The sequence below is a fragment of the Amblyomma mixtum genome, chromosome 8 (genome assembly GCF_055824585.1).
Source record: "Amblyomma mixtum isolate Tamu chromosome 8, ASM5582458v1, whole genome shotgun sequence".
In the NCBI taxonomy this organism is placed as follows: Eukaryota; Metazoa; Arthropoda; class Arachnida; order Ixodida; family Ixodidae; genus Amblyomma; species Amblyomma mixtum.
This window is the reverse complement of record NC_143019.1, coordinates 103,964,736-103,983,799: the sequence shown is the minus strand read 5'-3', so window position 1 is coordinate 103,983,799 and position 19,064 is coordinate 103,964,736.

Below are 19,064 nucleotides of genomic sequence, written 5' to 3'. Positions count from 1 at the left end.
GAGAAAACTTTATTTACAGAGGAATTCGGGGCACGCCCCAGGGTCCCCGCACGACCCCACTGCACTCAAGTGTTTATGTTCCGAAGGTCCATAACACTGGCAGCACGGCCGGTGGCGATGGTCTGCACTTCCGGGTGCTCCGAGCGCAGCAGGGTCTCCCAGTCCTCCCAGGTCTTGAGCTTCTCTAGGTCCCGCGGGGGAGGGTCCGCCGGGCAGAGGGAAATGATGTGGAGGGAAGAGGCGAAGGGTTCTGGGCATCCTCGGATCGGGGATTCACGAAGAAACGCATGCACACATTCAGTGAGAGAGAGAGAGAAAAAAAACTTTAGTGTACAAGGAATTTGGGGCACGCCTCAGGGTCCCCGCACGACCCCAATGCACTCAAGTGTTTATGTTCCTAAGGTCCATAACACTGGCAGCCCGGCGGGTTGCGATGGTCTGCACGGCCGGGTCCTCCGACCGCAGCCGGGTCTCCCAGTCCTCCCAGGTCTTGAGGTTCTCTAGGTCCCGCGGGGGAGGGTCCGCCGGGCAGAGGGAAAGGATGTGGAGGGAAGAGGCGAAGGGTTCTGGGCATAAGGCGCATGCTGGAGTGGGGAAGGAGGGATGATAGTGGGCTAGGGTAAGGGGTGAGGGAAGAGAATGTGTGTGTAGTCTGCGCCAGAGCGTTGCGTGTTTGTTATCTAGGGAGGGGTATGGCGGGGGGTAGAGCTGGCGTGAGGCTCTGCAGGCCTGGGTGAGCTCGCTGAATGAGTGCATGCGCTCCTTCGGGGATCCCCGATCCGAGGGCACCTGAGCCCGGTTTCATTCAGTGAGCTGACCCAGGCATACAGAGCCTCACGCCAGTTCTACCCCCCGCCCCACCCCTCTCTAGATAACAGACACGCAACACTCTGGCGCAGACTACAGACACGCACTCTCCCCTCACCCCTTAACCTAGCCCATTTTCACCCATCCTTTCCCACTCCCGCATGTGCCCTATGCCCGGAACCCTTGGCTTCTTCCCTCCACATCCTTTCCCTCTTCCCGGCGGACCCTCCCCCGCGGGACCTAGAGAACCTCAAGACCTGGTAGGACTGGGAGACCCTGCTGCGCTCGGAGGACCCGGCCGTGCAGACCATCGCCACGGGTCGTGCTGCCAGTGTTATGGACATTAGGAACATCAACACTTGAGTGCAGTAGGGTCGTGCGGGGACCCTGGGGCGTGCCCTGAATTCCTGTTGAAATGAAGTTTTTCTCTCTCTCTCTCTTAAGACTTCTTACGTGCTATGAAGGCAAAATGTGTCATCGGTTCGAATCATTTTTGCAAAATCGCCACCCAGTTTAATGTTAGGTGCATCATGACATCGTACGACAAAGCCCGGACTGCTGTGCGAAGAACTGTTGCGTCACAATTGTGGAACGGAAGTCGCGGAATGGCATATCAATCATCAAGTTACATATGTATTTGGTACGAATATCCCTGTCGCGAGCTCTCCTGCAACTTGACACAAGAGGCTCATGCGGTGTGCGACGAGAAATGATATGCCACAAATCGGAACGCTCTATGAAGAACTGTTACGTCAAAATTTTGACACGAATGTGAGGGAACGCATACTATATTGGAAGTACAGGAGCGATGGAAAGAAACGCGGACAGAGCGCATCCTAGCGTACGTTCGCATTTTTCACCGCGGCTGATGTTAGCGGAAAGACGGCAGAGTCGTGCATGATTGATTTCATGACAACTGTAACGTCTTTTTTTTTACCACCGAGGTAAAAGCGCGATAAGAAATTCAGTGGGGCACTTTGTTGACCTAAGGTGCTGTGAGCTGAAAGCGTTAACTCTTTCACTACCGCGCCATAGGCCATCGATCGCATATGATCGATTCAAATCGCTTGCGCAATAAAGCTTTTGGAGAGTCGTGTACGTGCTCCGCTATCTAGCTAGCGAGCTCAACAACTGCTCTTTCGATTGCAGCCTTGGTTTTAGTGTTTTGACATGAGGGGGTGCCGTGAAAAATAAAACTTTGAACGGCCGCAGCTGCGTCAGCCGGAGAAAATGACGTCCGCGTCGCCGCGTGCTCCTCGAAAACGAAAGCTGACACCGAGTACGTCGGCCGGTTTCGGTTTCGTTGTTTGCGATGAAAGCAGCGGTTATTAGTCGGGCAACAATGTACAAACGTTGGATTTCGGTTTCGACAGCGAGACTTCGCCTCGGGAGCCTGGAACGTCAGCGCGTACTTGCATGTATGTTCTGTTTTCGTTCGCTGTGAGTTTTCTGCGGTTCATACGGTTTGTAATTGATGAGAGTGGTTTATTTTTGTGCTTCAGAGTCTTGACAACGTATGGCGAAGGCAGTTTGCCGAATGCTCAAGGTCGCGTCGCATTTTTCAACCAAGACGACAGCAAGGTGTCCATATCGGCACATCGCTGCGGAGCGGCGCTCGGAGATTAGCTCAACTTCTCGACTTTTTTTTGATGCTCTTCACGGCGGAAATGATAAACACCGTGTGCGGAAACACTAATAAGTATGTATGGATGAGGATTTTCAGCAAGTTCGGCGTGACGGCTCATGGGAAGACGTGAATCTGTTGGAGAGGCTGATGTTCATTGGAATCATCATATACATTGGAATTGTTGACCTGCCGCGACTTTATTTCTACTGAAATACCAGAATAATCTATTCTGGCCCTCTGCCATCAAAAATCATTTCTCAAAATTGGTTTTTCACTTTTTTGTTTGTTTTTGCACGTAACGGACCCGGATGATTCAGTGGCGGCAGCATCTAATGGCAAGACTTGGAAAGTGTCCTGGCTTTCGAACCACATTGCTAAGACTTATTTCATTGATTATGATGTTTTAGAGCTTGCTTAAAATGCCAAATTTTATCAGCTGGCTTTCAGGGAGCAGCTCATTCAAGAAATCTTCGGGTATGATGAGGGAAAAGAAATCCACGCCCCCAATCCTCCCATATAATCCATTCAACACCAACCGAAAAAAATTGAAAAAGGAAGAAACTGCAAGCTCGGCTATCTGAGAACAAGGGAGGAACAAAGATAAAACCTTATGTGAAGCACCTGTCAGTCTACCTCTGCTTCACATCTTCACCACTGATTGCTATTCACAGTGGCACCACAGTCATGACCCCTGACTTGACAGGCCTTGGAAAGTGCAGTAAATTTTTATCATAGCTGAAACTGTGAATAATGACAGCTATAAACATGTGCGACAGTTTGTATATTCCAGTTTTCCTCTAATCAAGTTCTGGCTTAGTGCAGCCAGTAATTTGTTTTTGCTATATACTTTTTTTCTGTTTTTAGCAATTTCACAAATAAATGTTCATTTACGTTCGCACACACAACTCTTCTGTTTGATTCATTCAGAAGTGTAACTAATAAGCTACAATTTCTTGCATTGCAATACGTGCTGGGTGTATTAGTTCTCGTGAAAAAAATTTTTCTTTCCGTACACTCCAAATCGGCCATTTTTCTGCGGTAGCGAAAGAGTTAAGCACAGTGTTGCAGCTTGTGCCACTGATGCGTGGTTAAGATGTTAAGTTTCGCCACCAAGAGTGGTACGCCACAGCGTCTTGCAACGCTGCCATCGAGTACACAGAACGCCAATTACCGTTCGGCTGTTCGACTTGATCGTCGGCAATTTGGTTTTTGAGGAAAGGAAATGTATCTGTCTCGCATATTTCGGTGGACACCTGAACTTCGCCGTAAGGGAAGGGAGGAAGACCGGAGTGAAGGAAGACAATGAATGTAATCACTAGACGCGCCTTTGTTCACTCCAAACCGTCGATCTGGCATGGCCGTGTGGTTAGCACGCTCGTCTCGCAATCCGGGGCCCTAATTCTCCAACTCGACCAATTTTCTACTCAGTTTTATTTATACATTTATTTGGAGCATCACTATAACATCCATTTATTTTGTTGCATGGTTACTATTTTAACCGCCGCGGTGGCTTAGTGGTTATGGCGCTCGGCTGCTGACCCGAAAGACGCGGGCTCGGTCTCGGCGGCGGCGGCCGAATTTCGATGGAGGCGAAATTCTAGAGGCCCGTGTACTGTGCGATGTCAGTGCACGTTAAAGAACCCCAGGTGGTCGAAATTTCCGGAGCCCTTCACTACAGCGGCCCTCATAGCTTGAATTGCTTTGGGACGTTAAACCCCAATAAGCCAATAAACTAGCCAAAGTACAATTCACCCCGTTTGAAATTTGCGCACTGTGACGTCTTGACCATTTCGACCACTTGAAAAGCGTAACATTTCTGTCCACAACTCCTGCTTACAGCGATGATGCATTAAAGGCTTCCGTCTTTAAAAAAATCGAAGAGCGCAGCCCGTAGGCGCCGCGTAGTTCGCGTTTATTTTCATCGCGATAGTACATTGTAGTACACTACACGGGCCCGGGCCCGGCCCAGCTCGCGGGCCGGGCCGGGCCGGGATATGATTTGTTTTGTCGGTCCTCGGCCGTGCCCGGCCCTGAATTTGCGGGCCCGGGCCTGGCTCGGGCTTAAAGTTGTGGACCCGAGCCGGGCTTGGGTGCGTATAGAAACGGCTGGTGTCTAACGATTCATTCACTATTGCAGAGTAAAGTACACAACGGCGGCATTGGAGCAGCCAAGGGTTATAGGGCGCGCTGAGAAAAAAATTGAGCTTTGTTCATTGATTTATTTATTTCCTTATTTCCACACCGCGGTGGTTTTGTGGTCAAGGTGCTTTTTTACTGAGCTAGGAACCAGGGCCGCATTTCTATTTAGGCGGCAAGCATGACAGCCATGTGCTTGTATCATTGGTCGTTGAAGAAACCCAGGTGGTCGAAATGATATGGAGCTCTCTGCTTCGGTGTCTCTCACAGCCTGACTCCCCTTGGGCCCTTAAGCCCTAAAAACATAGCTTTTATTTTATAGCTATATTTTTCTCACGTGAGAAAATTCACAAATTAAAGCGCGTTTCGTTTTCTTTTTGATCAGCTGACCGGAAAGTGCCGTAAACGAAATAGCCACCAAAGCTCACGAGAGTTTGTATATCTCATCTCATAACCACATCTATCCCTACTCGCTACTTCAGCCTGGTTGATATTGACAAGTATTTTGCGCGGTAAGTTATCACGTGGTTCACGCGTTATCTTCTGCTCCACCAGCAAGAGTAAAATTTTACCAGTCTTAATTGGCCATTGATCATTCGTCATACCAAAACATGCCTCTACACTATTAGAAATGCATTCGGGAAGGATATATTAGTTTAGGACGCTTATAGTCTTCAAAACACACTCCGTGAATTACTCAAGCCTTTTAGCTTTTCGTTTCTTCTGAAAGGCGACCAGTTCGGCTTTGAATTCAACCGGTGACATCGCGTTCACTAAAAAAAATGTCATCCTACTGCTTGCTAGGCTGCTTTAATGTTTATACTTCGCGGGCGGCAAAATATAACTGATTAAAATCATGGGGGAATGCAAAGTAGTTTATTACGCGCGTATGCAGCCCTTTTTATTTGGCTCTCGGAACTTCCGAGTTTATCTTTGCGCACCTACACGAGATCTCTCTCCAAAAGAGGTCTTGGCAAGCACTACTCTTAATCACTTCCTTCTGGTTTAAAAAGAACCAACTTTCTACAAGCCAAACTGTGGTTTTAAAACCTTTCTTGGCGAGTTTCTTATCGGTCTAGTAGCAGTCTGCTTGCTCAGAGTGAACAGTATACCTCAAGCGTTACTCTGAAACGGGCCGGGCCGGGCCTGGGCTGGGCTTCACTCCGGGATTCGCGGGCCGGGCCGGGCTCGCTAGAGCGATAATTTAGCGGGCCTGGGCCGGGCCCGGGCTTGAAGCCGCGGGCCTTGGACGGGCTCGGGCTTCAGGTCCCGGGCCCGGGCCGGGCTTGGGCCACAGATTCAGGCCCGTGCAGTGCTCTAGTAGATTGGAAGTTTATGTGTGGTCGTTTGGAATCCCTATCGCAGGGTAGCCTCAAACTTGGCTAGCAGATCTATGCAATGTGTAACGATAAACGATATCCAATCTCAAAAACGAACAGCGCGAATTTGAAAAGGTACGAAAAGAAAGACACACGAGGACAGGCGCTGTCATACCTTTTGCCCCTGTGCAAAGTCGCGCTCTTTCTTTTTAAACGGCATACTAACTCGCTTCCTTGTGAAACAATTTTATTAACACAGCGATTACCTAGGCGGACGAAGATGGTGAATGCCGGATTGAGGTGGTCAATAGCCCTAGTGTGGGCCGTCGCAAGTGCCAGCCACCTCTCGAGAACAGCCGGCAAGGGTAGGTTGGGCCCTGCCCATCGAGCAGCCGAGGAGGACATCATAAGCTCCTTCAGGGGGGGGGGGGGATGATGGGAGAGAAGTGCGCACTATATTGAGATGCCCAAACTATGTAGGATTGAGAGCAATGGCTCTCTTCGCAGTGCGGACACTCAGGCTTCACGGTCGGGTCGTAGCGAGCAGCCTGGGCGTGACACGAGAAGGTTTTGGCCCCGAGCTGCACAGAACGCGTACGTTGGCCTTCGACAGAATCTTTGCCGGGGGAGGGCGCCGTCAGTGTCGAGCTATTCAGTGATGTATGATTTGTCATAACCGCAACAGGCGTCAATCTATCTCGTCGTCGGAGGATCGGAGGGTCGGTTCCCGGAGTCCAGTCGCCGCTTCGGAGGCTAGACGACGGCTGTTGCCACACGATTTTTTTGGACCATCTCTCGGCCTGAACAACGACCCTCAGCTTTGGATTTTCGTATAAGAAGCCTACTAAGGTTTTCGGGTTATGAAGCTTTTATAAGCCATTTTCTGTGGAAATTGTCGGTCCGAACGACAACCGTCTGAATATTGTAATGTATCCCCTCGGCCACAAGTAACTGAACAACCGGTTTTTGCTTTTCAACCGTATGTCGAAGCCTTAACAGCACCCCTAAAGACCGAAACGCGTCAAAACGTGAGAACTCGGCTCACTTTACTTTACACAGATTCAGAGCTTATGAGCAGCGATAAGTGCCTCGCTACGCAGCTAACAGACCAGCGGTGCCCGGTTACTTTTGGTAAAGGCGGAACATTTATCGCAAAATGGGATACGATAAATTAGCGTTAGCAGTAATAGCTGTGCAAATTGCTTTTATACTGACTACCTCCCAACATGATATTTGAACTTGTTGCTGAGTGGATATTGTAAGTTGGAGGTGTGTAGCACGGGGAAGCAAAGGCAGGTGGAGTTCTTTGACAGTCATTTAGGGTAGAGAGGTGGTACGTAAATTAACTTGTGAGGTAAAATTTTACCGCTGAGTGCTCGGAGGAGCACGATTCGCTCCGATCCTAAACAAAGCCCACTGCATCCTTTCCTTTAAGGCGATGTGCCCATAGAAGTGGGAAACGATTAAAGCACCTTTCATTTCCTGAAGACTAGTTTTCAGCATAAGTTTCATTCATCTCGCGATGTATATCGGTGTGACAGCTTAGCGTAGCTGATTTACGTTGGTCCTCAAGTAACAGAGTCATTGGATCAGTTTCCTTTTCCAGTCACTACAATGTACAACTGGGTTTCTCCCCTACAGACGCTTCTTATGACGCTCACGAACACGTCGAGTAACAGTTGCGTCCTGCGACTGACACGATTGCCCCTCCTCTGCCATGACAGCACCTGCTAGAGTGACTTCGTCCATTGACTACCTTCTACACGCCCCGCCTAACCTCTGCTCTCAGATGAACAGAAGCTGCCACGGGCAGTTGAGAGAAACTCGCATTGATATGTATGTGGCTTTTCCATGGCCGACGTTGAATCCTTGATCAAAATTGAATCGGACTAAATTGTACTTGTTAAGTTTAAAATGGTCCTGTGTAATCTTTTGTGAGTACATCTGTAAGAGTGCTATAGCGCTTGCCCTCTTCATGTAGGACCTGTTCTCATACGACCTCTGCTCTCAGCCGTGAACAAGACGAAGCGGACACGGACGCTCGAAAGGAACTCGCGTGTCATTCCAGATGTGGTTTTTTCATTCTCTACGCTATCCAACTACGCTTGGACTCCTTTTTATCCACCCTCCTCACAGTACCTCTCCCTCCAGACACCTCTCCAGAGGCTGCAGAGGAAGCCGCCATTGCACTTGCTATCACCCGCACGGAAGCCCTGTACATTTTAAGTCTAAAACTGCGATTTTAAATTTTGCTCGAGGCCGACTCCATGTACCTGCTTTTGGCATACTGGACTCACCCGATGCACCCCCACCCCGCCAAGTGGAGCTGATATGGGTGCCTGCGTGCTCTGGGAATCCCGGAAAGGAGGTCGCCAACCATTTAGCCCGAGGTTCCTTAAACCGGACTCAGGTGGCCTCGGATCCGGGATTCACGAAGAGCGCATGCACTCATTCAGCGAGCTGACGCAGGCCTACAGAGCCTCACGCCAGCTCTATCCCCCGCCGCACCCCTCCCTAGATAACCAACAAGCAACACTCTGGCGCAGACTACAGACACTCTCTCTCCCCTCAAACCTTACCCTAGCCCACTATCATCCCTCCTTCCCCTATCCGACATGCGCCCTATGCCCAGAACCCTTCGCCTCTTCCCTCCACATCCTTTCCCTCTGCCGGCGGACGCTCCCCCGTGGGACCTAGAGAACATCAAGACCTGGGAGGACTGGGAGCCCCTGCTGCGCTCGGAGGACGCTGCCGTGCAGACTATCGCCACCGGCCGGGCTGCCAGTGTTATGGACCTTAGGAACATAAACACTTGAGTGCAGTGGGGTCGTGCGGGGACCCTGGGGCGTGCCGCCAATTTCCTTGTGCAGTAAAGTTTTTTCTCTCTCTCTTGATCAAACTAGGACCTTGTTAACTAACAGCTATTCACTTTTAAATGGTCCAGCGTAACCTGATGTGGGTACATGTTGAGGAAGCCAACAGCCCATACCTCCTCCTTGCCGGACTTGTTCCCACAGGGCCTGTACTCTCAGCGAAAGAAGACGAAACGGCCATAGGCACTTGCGAGCAACTCGTGTGGCTTTTTATATTTGGCTTTTGTATGACCTAAGCTGAAGGTTTCATCCCGAAAAGGTCGCGCTAGGATCGCGCTAAATAACATCTATTCACTGCAAAATGATTCGATGTCATTGGTTCTGAGTACAATTTTAAGAGGCGTAAAACCCATGCAGGCTTCTTGTATTCGTTTTTCCGTGTAAAGTATGTCATTTTCACTCCCCGCATACAGTTAACAGTGGTGTCTGAGACCCTTACATCACAGGATCTCTTTCCTCTTTCACCCCTACCTTCTGTCCTTTTGCTCACGTTACAGATTGGATGTCCATAGAGAGGGAAAATTATACGGTTCATCTGCGTTCCACAAAACATTTATTATTATTAGTCCCCTCGGTTGTCAGCAACATTGCACTCTTGAGCAGAAATGCTCGACGCCAGTACTACAGGAATACACGCAGAAATTAATCGCTTACCTATCGCCGTTGCAGGAAAACCCGCTAAAATATGTCTGAAAATTGCGCAAGAAACCGATCTTTCTATAGGCGCTACAGAAATGGCATCGACAATAGCGTCAGAACCAAACAGAACAGCAATGATGCTCTTGTAGTTATCATATTCGCTACCTGGCAGAAGTGCAACCATTTTCTTGAGACACACAAAAAAAGTCGAAGCTCTCAACTGCTCTAACTGGCTTCACGGAGGCTGAGCACCACATCTATGAATGAATATTGAGCACCAGACGAGAAATCGCTTCAGGGCGCAGCAGTCGAAAGGAAGAGGCAAAAATCTCGGAAGTGCCTGTTTACGAAAAAGGGTGTCTAGCATGCATAAAAGATGAAGTCGATATGTTTCGTATCAACTCTCGAAGCCATCTATAAATGAGGTAGGAAGCGTCTTTACTCAGCACACATATCTCGTTTGCTCTTTCATTCCAGCTGGAAAATGAAACGGGTAAGGTGGCTCTTGTCAGCTCACCTAATTTCAATAAATATGTTGTACTAGGTGCAAATAAGCAATCTAATGTAAATGGATTTCAATGTGCAGTGTGACGTAAAGAAAGCTGATCAGTTCTCGCATTTTTTGTTTGCTTACTATGTTCGCGTGAGACCATCTTCTTAGGTGAAGTATATTGTCAACATACTGGTGTTCTGTGTATACCTTTTTTATAATCGCATTGTTGTCAACAGCATAACAAAAGATACCGGTGGTGTTTCCTTATTTCTGAAAACTTAAAATGGTAAGGATTTATCAGAGTTCAGGCGAGTACACTAGGGGAAGCAGAGGTTATTTATGCTCCAACTTGACGGGTTTATTGGGTTACTACCTATATACTCAAAATTGGCCATTCTCTCCTTAACGTGTGTAGACCGCAGCGAGTCCTCGTTCTACTACCAGCGTAGTCGACAGCGGTGAAGGAATGCGCCACTACACTGGCAGGTGGCCGTTTCTATCACAGCGACTGGCAGGGATTATGCCACCCATTTTGTCCTCCCCGAGCAACGTCTTGTGTCCAGTTATTAATTTACCTGCCATCTGCCTCCCATTTGTTACAACTGGCGCGATACTCCTCCGAAATGCCTTGTAACTGCAACACGCCCACGATTACAAAAACATAGGGAACTACACTCGTGAACCGCAAGCGCACTGAGTGAAGCAGAAGGTAGCAGCGGCGCCACTTACGATGGGCATCAACACCAGTAGCTGAAAAAGTACATTGTTAGCGATTACGTGAAATGGGTATTTGACGAGATTCTGTGTATTAAAAACAAATAAAGTGCACAGCTTGAAACCCGGTATTTGCAAGCGATGCTGCATCAGACGTTAAGCTAATCAAAGCAGAACTTTCGTTGTGCCTATCGTTAGCGTTGCTTGTGTCCTATCTACGTTCTTTGCTCCAAGTGCCGAAGCTCCATGGAACCTCGCAATGTGAGTGGAGACGCATCCGAATGACACGTAAACGCGGGTCGCTCGCTGCATGCCAAGAAGCCATCTCATTTAAGGATACTCGTGTCTGCAGCAGGATTTTCCCTCGCACTACATCGTGTTCCTTCCATAGTGAGATGGGCAGCAAATGGCTGCCTACGCGGAATTCAATATACGGGATGCCGGAAGAAGCTAGTACTCTTTAGGCTCTGATTCTGTTTTTTCGGAGTTTGAAAAAAAGCAGGAAACTAGAAATACTGATTTCATCCAGAGCTTTGGCATCACCAGTGAGCATTAAATGTTTTCTTTTTTTTTAGAGCTGCATCTCATGGGCCGAACTATGGGGCTTCTTCTGCTCCCTTAGTCCTCTTATTTGTTCACATGCGCCTAATGGCCCAAATGAGGACCTAACCAGGCAATATAAATATAAGGCGCATACTTAACTATCCAGCCTTTGTATAGAAATGAAAGTGCAAAATAACTCTAAGGTGTTGTCGCTGCTTCACTTCGCACAGAAAATATTAACCGTCTTGTCCTTGCACGCTTCGGAGGAGCAGTGCTCTGTTTCAAGTGAGCCTATAGTCGAATAGAGAGAGAGAGAGAGAGAACGATGAGCGGAAACGAAAGGAGGCCAGCTAGGCGACGGCTAGTGTGCTACCCTGCAGGTGGGAAGGGGAGCGTCCTCGGAATCAACATCAACCAACTAGCCCAAACCACAATACTAATTTTAACTACTTTACGCGGGGCTAGTTAGCCCGCGGCTTTTGTGGAGGATTGCGAAAAATAATGGACGAGTGAGAATGGCCGAAGCAAAGGCAGATGCAAGCACTGCATAGCGTTAAAGAAATATATTTCCGAAGTTGCCGCGGTGAATGTCACCTAATGGCGAACCTCACGAACTAAAGGTCAAATAATTACGCATGCTACCTAAACAAGCAGCTCTCGGTAAACAGCGCGCATGTATTCCCTGGGAGCGCCATGTTGAATTTTTTTTCTTTTTTTCTATGCACGGTTACTCGGAAGCACCTGCGCTACTTCGTAGGAGCTGTCATTATTTCTGAACAGTGCTGCTGCGGCTTTCGTCTGGCAGACAAAATAAAGTGAGCACATGAATAGTTGGTCTTCTCCCCACAGGCAGCCTGACGCGTGCCATTAGCATAACCGTTGCTAGACGTGTGCGCCGTACACGGAAAAAAGCGGATGGAAATCCATTTGTTGCAAGAGACTGCGTGTGACGACGTTGAAGGTGTAGTTTTGCTTTTAATGGTGACAGGCGCTGAGCCATGGGTTGAGCATCGAAGCTTTTTTAATTGACGTCTTTCCATTGCAGGTATGTTTACAAAGCGGCTTGAATATTTTTTTTTGTGCACAGAAAACAGGTTTTGCAGCTTGAGCAACGCTGTGATTTAGGAGGGAGGGCATACTGCTGCCTAAATAAGCAGGAATTATTCATGCAATATCTCTCGTCTGAGCCAGGTAACAATTTGCCTCTACTTTTATTGTTTTTACTACCGCACAACAGGGAGCGAACATTTTGGAATAGTTGTTCGGAGAGGCAAGGTTTCGAGACAGTTTTGGCGACAGGACAGAGGGGTGCAATACGCGTTGCATGTAAATGTTAAGTGATGTATATTGACGGTCCATTTTGAAACAATGTTCGGAGACTAGCAACAGACTAGCGACCCTTCAGGAGCGTTCCGGTCAGAATTTTAGGTGTAAAGAGCTCGAGGAGCAAGTATTTCATGCTGTATTGGCATTAAAACTGTGTATGCATTATCAACATTGAGCTAGTAATTGTTTGTAGTAGCTGTTTTACTCAATGATGAATGCGTGTGAAAGGAACAAATAACCTTAGAACTCTGAAATCCGCTGTGGATATCGCCAGGACGCCTTGCGACAGTACAAGCTTCGAGCCTCGAGCCCTACCCTTCTTTCCATACTGTGTAATAGTTGGTTGATATCAACAAGAAGACCTAAACCGTTACAAGATATTCATACTGTCGAATTTACATATCAGCTAAATAATATCTGCTTGAGCTGTTGTTACTTGACCAATGTAGCATTTTTTGTTCGAAAATAAGGTCCTATTACAGTTTTTCACTTCGGAATTTCCTATTGTATATCAGTGTGTTTTACTAATTCGACACGCTAACAAGTATGATTCTGATGCTTATCAGCCGCAGCAGCTGTTTAGCGGCAGTAATGTTGCTCGCTAACGAGGTGTCCTATGTTGATATAAATAGCCCTTTATATTTATGCACGAGAGAAGCTGTGTTTGGGCATTAATTAACGCCATATTGGTTTTATCAGTACAGTTATATAACTTTACTGAAGGTAACTGATCGCCCATGCGAGAGCTAGACTTGTACGACGAAGTGCCCATTGTTTATAGTGATCCTACTGTCCTGAGGCGTGCATAGTATCGTTTGTCTCTTTTTCGGCAAGCCACTGCCCGGAAAATGATAGACGACGTGCATCGCTGCTGCCAAGCCGCTGTAAAAGTCCACTGTTATCGACCGCTGCCCCCACTGTTCCGCTCATCGCTTCTTTGACTGAGAAGTGCGAACTGCCGCTGAAGTTTCCTGCGAGGTGCGAACGACGCCCTTTGTTCTGCCCGGTTCCGTACGTTCCTGCAATTAGTGGCAGCCACGGCTTTCGGGGCATTTCAAGATGGCGTGAAAGCGAAATGGCAGGCTTTGTTCCGAGAGAAAGCTTGTGCGACGAGGGTTTAAATTAAGGCCCTTCTCTCGGCACTGCTTTGCTGCAATGCGCAGTGTGTAGCTCTGGGCAAATGTCGGCGCGTAGTTATGTTTTAGTTCCTCCAGTCATTCAGCTTGTGCTGTGTGGACATAGTTGATTGCTTTGGTACAAGTCGACCACTACTCAAATTCATATCCCTCGCTAGGCACGTGACGGATATTGGAAACACTTAGAAAGTGTGCTCTATTCACTTTTCAGCAGAACTCTAGGAGGCTCCTGCTGCGTCTCTTCAATCAAGGTGATGCAAAGTGTAATACCACGTGTAGCGTAAACCCCAAACCCTATTTATTGCGCTGTTTGTATATAATCTTCGTTTTAATAGCCAGGAATGGGGAGACGCTCACGTTTTGCGGCACACGTGCCTTTTCTTGCAAAACAAAGAGCATACATAGCAATTAAAACGAAGCCTCGGCGCGATATTTCTGCGAGGATTCTTTGTTTAAAACTCTAAAACTGTGTTCGTTTATTCAGGCCGCCACCCACTTACCACATCCTTTCCTGCGCGCCCCGTAGAGGCGACTAACAGACCGTGTGGTCTCTTAAAGCTCCTCGATTGTTCGCAATGAAATCGCATCGCTTGCAATTCAACAAGACTCCAGAAAATTCTCGATAACGCACACCCCCTTGTATAGACGGTACTGCGTAGTTTTAAGAACGCGCCGCAGTGAGCCGCGCTTGTTGCTATCGGCGTTGCTGAGTTTATTTCGTTTACAGCTGTAGTTCACATCGATTCAGCTTTCCATATTTAACATTCTCAAACAAAAATTTTGAAAATTGGAATATTGTAAAATTATGTCATAGAAATATTGAAGGTAACGGCCCATTCATCTGATATGTAGCAAAATATTTTTTTAAAATCTTTCTATCGCTCGTATCCAACAGTTATGACTGCTGTTGCGAAACCGAAACCGAAACAAGACCGCCCCAAGTCGGAAGGCAAGACAAGCCAAGCAGGCAGGGAAAGAGAAACCAAGGAGCGCCCCTTGGGGCGGCAGTCGTGTCATACATGACACGACTGCCTGAATAAACGGATGTCGTTTGTACTCGCTAAACGAAATTGTCTATTTTTAACCAACGCGACATAATAAAAGCTGGTGCCGAAGCACCGGAGGTACCCCGAGTCCTAACGAAGACGACAACCTGGATATGACGGCGACGAATAACGAAGAAAAAACCCATTTCTACTCCAAAGCCGCCGCCCAGTGCTACCGAGTGCGTAGACATGGACAGACACAAAGCGAAGAGATCAGCTGTCCAATCACAGGTGACTCGACTCATTGCAGAAATTGACTCCTGCATGAAAAGCCGCACGGGCAACAAAAAGGAACTCAGTGTCTTTTTGGCAATAATTCTCTGCACACCCGTCTAAACGAAGCTAACGCCGCTGTCGAGGCGCTATTCCCGGCGGAAAAAGTGGAGTAGGACTATACCGAAACCATCGAGTATGACGACAAGATCGTTACATACATTGCGAAGCTCCAAGCGGAGATAAAAGAAATTCAAGGAAAGAGGCAGCCGAAAGAAGAGCCATCACCAAGCAACGACGCAGGCGCCGCAACCACGACCTGCCAGGTGAAGCTTCCAAAATTAGAGCTCGTAATATCTGACGGCAAAGATGTGTCCTGGCAAGAATTTTGAGAACAATACGAGCAAATGATTCACAAGAACGATCGGCTAACGACATTGGACAAGTTCGGGTACTTAAAATCGGTTGTGACTGACGAAGCAGCAAGAACGATCAAGGGCCTTCCCCCCACATCGCAGTGCTATGGCGATGCCATCTTGCTGCTGAAAAAACGCTTCGGCAGTGAGGACGCCATCGTACAAGCGCACATGCGAAAGCTCTTGGACCTTTAACCTGTACGAAACGCCGAAGACATACGGTCCCTCCGACGGTTGTACGATCCCCTCGTCTCTCGCCTCCGCGGGCTGGAGGCGCTCGGCCAGAAACAGGAGACCTACGGCACGCTCCTCTACCCCGTGGTACAGCGAGCCCTGCCGAAAGAAATATTGCTCGAGTGTCACCGAGCCGTGGCGAGGGAGGAAACCTCCGAAACGTCAACACAGAACACGGAACGAGCTGGATCTGCGCTGCGGAGCGACGACGCATCGGGGCTGCCAACAGAAACAGCTACAAAAGGTACTCCGTTTTTATTCCCGAAGTTACTTGACTTTTTGAGGATTGAAGTGCAAAGCCGCGAGAATCTGGTTGCTCAGCAAGGTTCTCGCAAGAAGCACCAGGTATCAATGCTTAAAGCGGTAAACCCAACTGGGAGTTACAAGAAGAGCATCGGAAGAAAATTTAAATCATCAGCTGCTGTACTGCAGCAGTCAGCAAGATCAGATCACTGTTTCTTTTGCCAGGAGAATAACCACGGAACCGCTGCCTGCCGTGCTGGCATTTCGTTAGAAGAAAAGAAGAAAATGCTACGTTTTGGAAGACACTGCTTCCGCTGCATGAAACCAAATCACCGTTCTATCGAGTGCTGAAGCAGCATTAAATGCGGTAACTGTGCAGGGCGGCCTGCGACAACAATGTGCGACCTAGAATTTACTCACTCGAAAGTCAAAGCAAATGCTGCCGATGTTGCAACAGTCCCAGTGAATTTGCAATCTACAGTGAAAGAAACTCGCCAAAGAGAAGTACTGCTGCAAACGGCAACGGCGTTGTGTGAAGGTGACACGAAAGCGGTATACTTACGTGTTAATAAGAACGGTAAACTGGGCTAGTTGGTAGGAATTTTACGTGCTCTCTTTTACGGGGGAAGCCAACGTTCATTCATTACGAAGCGAGCCTCAGAAAAACTCGGGTGTCGAGTTCTTGGAACAGAAACGTTGAAAGTTGGCGTGTTCGGTGGACACCAGTCGGAACGAGACTTTAACAGAATGCTGGTGTCGCTAACCGCGGAAAACAAGAAGATTCAACAGATCGAAGTTGTTGAGACGGACATCATATGCGAACAACGAATTCCGATTCCTGAACACAGAATCAAGGAACTGCTTGTACATTTGGCTGCGGCCGACAGGACCTGCGATAACCAAAGAGGTGGCATCGACCTCCTCATCGGAGCAGAGCATTACTGGGAATTTGTAACGGGAAGAAGCAAGCATCTAGATGGAAAACTCCGAGCAGTCGAGACTGCGTTTGGCTGGTGCATTCAAGGACCTGTGGGAATAAACATAGTTGAGTCACAGCAAATGCAAACCATCGCCCTTCGCATATCATTGGCCGAGAGTGAGACCACGAACTGCTTGGAACGTTTCTGGACCATGGAGTCTATCCGAGTAACGGATAACGACGACTGTGTTGGGCAACAGCTACTCGAATCTTTCAAAGACAATGTCAGGCGTAGTGGATCTTGATACGAGGTAGCCCTTCCCTGGGAGCAAAACATAGATCTAAGTGACAACAAGGGGACTGCGGAAAAACGCCTGTACCAACTGACAAACCGCGTTCAAAGAAATCCTGAATTACTGGAAGCCTACGACGCAGTCATCAGACAGTATTGCATGGAAGACATAGCTGAGCCAGTAGTAGAAAAAGAAGAACAGGGAAAACTGATCTACTACATGCCTCATCAGCCGGTGTTCCGAGAAACGAGTAATACCACAAGACTGCGAGTGGTTTTCGATGTTTCTTCCCGGAGACAGAAGTTAAAGTCATTGAATAAAAACCTAGAGAGTGGTCCGAGTTTGACAGCCGACCTTGTCGCACTAATAGTGAATTTCAGGAGCAACAGAATCGCCTTGGTGGCAGATATTGAAAAGGCATTCTTACGAATAGAGATAAGAGAGAATGACAGAGATGCATTTCGCTTTCTGTGGTACCATACGAAGCCAGGTGCGAGTGGACCAACGGGCGACGTGCAGACTTTGCAAATGAAGCGAGTTCCTTTCGGAACCACAACGAGTCCTTTCTTGTTGACAGCAACTCTTCAGGATCACTTGAAGAATATAGAAGAAGGGTATCCGGACACAGCATCACTGCTGGCGCATTCCTTATATGTGGATGACCTTTTAACGGGAGCATTAAACGAAGAGGGAGCTCTGAAGTTCTATGAAGAAGCTAGGACCATCTTCAGCGCGGCCTCTATGACAATCCACAAGTGGGCGTCCAACAAACAGGCATTGAACGAACGGTTTGCGACGGATGATTGTCAAGCAAGACATTTAGGATACCTCCCAGGTGTCCTTAAGGTGTAAGGACTGACGTGGAATCCCAGCACAGATAACCTCACCTTCACCCTACAGTCCATCGAGCTACCTGAGCCAGGAACAAATACTAAAAGTTCTGTTCTGAAGACTACAGCAAGACTATATGACCCACTTGGATGGCTAGCTCCTTTCACAGTCCGGGCAAAGGCTTTATTCCAAGAGCTGTGGCATAGAAACGTGGAATGGGATGACATCCTACCAGAGGATCTGGACGCAAAATGGATGCGGTGGTGCGAGGAACTAACCGAATTGAAAAGAGTTCAAGTGGAACGCTCCTACAAAGCAGGCACAGTCGAACCTGCCACCAAAACAGTCCTGCACGTATTTGCTGACGCCAGCCCAGTGGCATACGGGGCAGTGGCCTACATCTGCGTAACAGATGCGGATGGCATCGCAACTTTGAGCATCCTCATTAGCTAGTCGAGGGTCGCCCCGATCAAGCAACTGACTCTTCCGAGACTCGAATTGATGGCGTGTCTCTTAGCGGCCAGACTGAGGCGATACATCCTGAAAAGCTTAAAGGAACCATTGTGAAGGACTGCGTACGGGAGGCCTAGGCATGGCCCAAAAGAACCCTCCATCGACTAACACCAGAGACACTGTGTCTGGCTCAAAATTATCGCCCTGTCCCGTCAGCGCAGGCGGTTGTGTGGAATGCAGCGGGCGCAACACAGAGACGTGCGAAATAGCCAGAGGGCTAAGGAGTAGAGGCCGCGCGGGGAGCCCAGCGCGACCACACGCATCCCTGCGGCCCGTTTTGCAGCGCGTCCCCAACTCCCCCCCCCCCCCCCCCTTGGCACAGAGACAGGCACGTTTGTGCGTTTGTGTGTGCGCGCATGCACGCCTGCAGACGGCCTTGTTGCGAGGGACGGTCTGTGGACTCGGAGAAGGCTAGGAGTTGGGTCTTTATTAAGGGAAGTTAACCAAAAAGAAAAGAGGGCCCCAGTTCCTTGGAAAGTACAGACTGGCTCCCCGAGCAGCTGCTCTCTTCCGCTGCTAGAGGAGGAATCTCTTTGTTCGTTGACGGCCAAGTTTTCGAATGCCGTGGTCGCGTGTCCAAGCCGCGGTTCTTGGAAGAGACCACCCCGGGTTCTGATGCGAGAAGAGAGAGGACAGCCGTGACCCTCATAAATATGTCAACTTCGAGAGGAGTGCGTCTTCGGCTGAACATGAGACCCGCGTTCGCGAAGAGGCCGGCACCCTGCGGCGCAGAGGGTAGGCCG